Below are 4,316 nucleotides of genomic sequence, written 5' to 3' on the forward strand. Positions count from 1 at the left end.
TTACTGATGAACGTTATTCAAAATTGTTATATGATGTATTTATTTTTACTTAAATGCCATCTCATACAACAACAAAAAAGTTTTACTTCAATACTTATTATATTTGCAATGCGTTACAAATGTGAAATAAATTTATAACAATTTGCATATATCATTTAGTCAAAATTCAAATTTGAAATTGGCGCCCTTTGTGGCGCTACTGTTCACCGATCGAAAACTCTGAAGTTGCACAAAATGGCGACCTGTCAGCACTTATTGAAGGCGCCTTAGTTCTTTATGGGATTCTAGTGAAAACAAATGGCAAAAAAAGAAGTGAGTGCTATATAAATAATGTAGTTAGTTGTGCAAGAAATATTTTGTGATGCAAGAAAAATGGAGCACCCTTAGAAGTCACGAGCGGCGGATCGGATAGTAATTGAAAGGTATGGTAATAGACATTTAGTATATAGACATTTGATAGTTTTGTTAAGAACGAGTTTTATGGGTTCGTGCTGATTCTTGCTTGTGATTTAGTAGTCAGTTTTGATGCATCGAATTCCAATACAGATTTTTTAAAAGTTATATATACACTTATAGGTAATATTTTTACAACATAACCTGTAAGTTACAAGCAAAGATGTTGAAAATCGAAATAAAACTAGTGGGGCGCACGGCATCGTTCCTTAAGGCAACTTGCTGGAACTTCCCGTACCAAAAATTATTTTTAAAAACATTAACATTTTTGACACGCACACATACATCCATTTTTTGTAATGTATGTCAAAATGTCCAGAAACCTCACGATTACTATAAATTACCCTAAGGGGAGTTAAAAAATGTAGTAAAAGAAATAGAATTAAATAAGTGAGCAAATAGTAATTATAAATAACTTGCAGAATTATGTTCTGGATCATAGATCACTCAGCCATTTTCTCTTTAGTTTTTCGACTGACTGGGATTGACATATGTATCCAATTTGTCTCGAACAATCAACCTTCTGCTTTTAATGACTTCTATTGGGAATTTTTAGGTCCTCGTGAATTATATATAAACCCATCAAGTGCTGCATATCATTCTCAGTATATTGTTTTGGGCTTTCTGAATTATACAAATATGTTATATACCATGTATCGATATTGGAATTATCATCAAAATCATTATGTAATCAAAATGCTTTTTATAGTTTAACTAACCATGTGCTTGATTTTTTTTTGGTAATGTTACACAACTCGATCCATCACTCATCTTGTGCCCTAGCTGTATCTTGTCCGATAATTTTAAATATAATATGAAACTATTTAGTCGACTTAGCTGACATTTAGAATCCTAGACGACTTTGTGAATAATAATTTAGTGTTTTTTGAAATTTAATTTTCAACTAACCATGTGCTCGATTTATGTCAAGTAATGTTACTCAAGTCAATCCATCTGATTGATTTCAAATATCATATGAAACTATTTAGTTGACTAAGCTAAGCTTTACAATTAGAAATCTGGAAGACTTTATGAAACATAATTTAGAAAGTGAGCATTTTGTAAAGTTGTTACTTTTTATTAGACTTGGTTGCTTTATCATTACTCTCAAATAGTTTAGTTATCATTGAACAGTACAATTTGTTTAAAGTTTTATCAGAAGTTTTAATATTTCACGGCTTAGGTTGTACCTGTGTAAGATTTCTTACTCGTGCTTATTTCATACGAAGCATTTTGATTTTTTTTATTAAGTATAAAGAAATAATGATTGATACAATTGTCATTTGATAATTTTGTATGTGCATTAATTTTTTGGGATGATTTTATTTAAAACTGATAATGAATTCTATTTATCTTTATCTTTATCGTAGTAGGTATAGATGGTAAGACTTATTAAACAAGAAGCCTTAATATTTATTGGATTACTATTTATTCGAGATAGAGGAACATCGGCATCATTTTAATAATGCATTTATAATAATGTTCATTCCAATTTAATACTTATTTCTATATTTTACAGGTTCAGACCAATGTTTTTATTCGTATTGGAAAGCAAAATGAAGCTGCTTTGGAAATAATTTTGCAATTGAAATCAGTCGGAGCCCCTGACAAATCTAGTGTTCATTGGTTGAAGTTAATAATCTGAGGAAACTCATTCATTAACACAATAACTAGGTTTGAGTGTCATATTGCTTTAAGGTATGTTGATTAGATTTGCATAACAATCGGCCTAGTTGTTTGGGTTATTTTTTTTGTCTGCTTTCAGACAGTTTACAATGTTTTTATATTTCTTCAAATGCTTTCATCTGACATCATCACTGTCATTTTAAGACTGTAGAAGTGATTTTGATTGGTGGCCATCAAATGAAAAAGCGACATGTCTCATTAAATATCGAGCATTTAGTAAATATTCCAAAGATGTCTGAAGCATCCTGAGGCTGTCTGAAAAATATACTGAAGATTCTTAAAAGTAAGTTAAAAAACCAATAAGTTTTATTGATTGAATTTTGTTAATAAGTACATTTATCATCGATTTGCAATTACATTGATGTCCTTTTAACACTCAGCAGATTTGAATTTGCCATCGACGTCATCGCACTTTGGATGAATGCGGCGCTTTAAATATTTTACTTGATTTATATAAAAAATTAAGAAACCCTAGATAATCAAAGAAAATGTTAAAAAAAATTAATCATTGAATTAAATATCAAATTTAATAAGACTTTGCATTTCATGATTCGAATGATTGTTTGCATGGTAGCTTTCGTATGGATTAATATATTACAGTGCATGCGTAGTTCTAGTTTTAATAACACTAACAAAATAACCATCTATTCTATTTTTAATCAATAATCATGTAATCATTTGAATCATTTAAAATAATGCAATGTGTAATTATCATTCATTACACTTTTTATCACTGCTTTCAATTCATAAATTCGTTTTCTGTACATCCAAGTGCGAATTGTAAACCGTTGTGACATTATTACATTTTATTTCTGAGTATTTGGACTAAGTCACATCAACACATAATGTACAAATTGAAGAAAACTGTAGGAAGTGGAATTATCAAGTAATGTATGAAAACTAGGTATATATTTGATTTATTTTATCAATTAATGATACATCATCAATTATGTATTCATCCATGTAACATAACTAATGTTCTTTTTTTTCAGATCCTTCTAATTCAACTGTCACTAATCTGAAGAAGTTCCACACTGATAACCTTCTCTAAAAGATGTATTCTAACCTTGTTTTTTTATTGCAGGTTCAATTCTCCACTAATGAACCAACTGCTATCATCAACCCAACAGACTTTATCGACTCTAGTCAATCAAACAGTAAGCTCATATCAAGTATCTATCAGGCTGTATGTATCCTTTTTCAAACATTTTAAAAGATGTATTCTAACCTTTTGTTTTTTGTTATTGCAGGTTCAATTCTCCACTACTGAATCAACTGCCACCATCGACTCAACCGACTTTATCGACTCTAGTCAATCAAACGTAAGTAAGCTCATATCAAGTATCTATCAGGCTGTATGTATCCTTTCTCAAAAATTTTAAAAGATGTATTCTAACCTTTTGTTTTTTTATTGCAGGTTCAATTCTCCACTACTGAATCAACTGCCACCATCGACTCAACCGACTTCATCGACTCTAGTCAATCCAACAGTAAACTCATATCTTAACTTAGGTCTTTGGTCTTGGTCTTAACTTGTTGCCCTGGTCTTGGTCTTGGTCTTGCACGTGGTCTTGGTCGTGGTCTTAACTTGTTGCCCTGGTCTTAATCTTGGTCTTGGTATTGGTCTTGGTCTTAACTTGTTGGCCTGGTCTTGGTCTTAACTTGTTGCCCTGGTCTTGGTATTAGTTTTGGTCTTGGTATTGGTCTTGGTCTTGGTCTTGGTCTTAACTTGTTGCCCTGGTCTTGGTCTTGGTCTTGGTCTTAACTTGTTGCCCTGGTCTTGGTCTTGGTCTTGGTATTGGTCTTGGTATTGGTCTTGGTCTTAACTTGTTGCCCTGGTCTTGGTCTTGGTCTTGGTCTTGGTCTTGGTCTTAACTTGTTGCCCTGGTCTTGATCTTAACTCGTTTCCCTGGTCTTGGTCTTGGTCTTGTTGCCCTGGTCTTGGTCTTGGTCTTGGTCTTAACTTGTTTTCCTGGTCTTGGTCTTGGTCTTCGTATTAACTTGTTTCCCTGGTTTTGGTCTTGGTCTTGGTATTAACTTGTTTTCCTGGTCTTGGTCTTAACTTATTGCCCTGGTCTTGGTCTTGGTTTTGGTCTTGGTCTTAACTTGTTGCCCTGGTCTTGATCTTAACTCGTTGCCCTGGTCTTGGTCTTGGTCTTGTTGCCCTGCTCTTGGTC

At 32.6% G+C, this 4,316-nt stretch overlaps 1 long non-coding RNA gene across 1 annotated transcript; it reads left to right on the top strand.

Annotated features, from left to right (window-relative positions):
* The first annotated feature begins 308 nt into the window (after positions 1 to 308).
* On the top strand, positions 309 to 2,374 carry LOC113378657. The gene is made up of 3 exons (XR_003367206.1): positions 309 to 422; positions 1,973 to 2,151; positions 2,219 to 2,374. It is a non-coding gene; the product is annotated as an uncharacterized LOC113378657 (long non-coding RNA).
* Positions 2,375 to 4,316: the final 1,942 nt, after the last annotated feature.

This window comes from Ctenocephalides felis, unplaced genomic scaffold, assembly GCF_003426905.1.
Source record: "Ctenocephalides felis isolate EL2017-DRISC unplaced genomic scaffold, ASM342690v1 CF-g0.4_SCAFFOLD_01886, whole genome shotgun sequence".
NCBI lineage: Eukaryota > Metazoa > Arthropoda > Insecta > Siphonaptera > Pulicidae > Ctenocephalides > Ctenocephalides felis.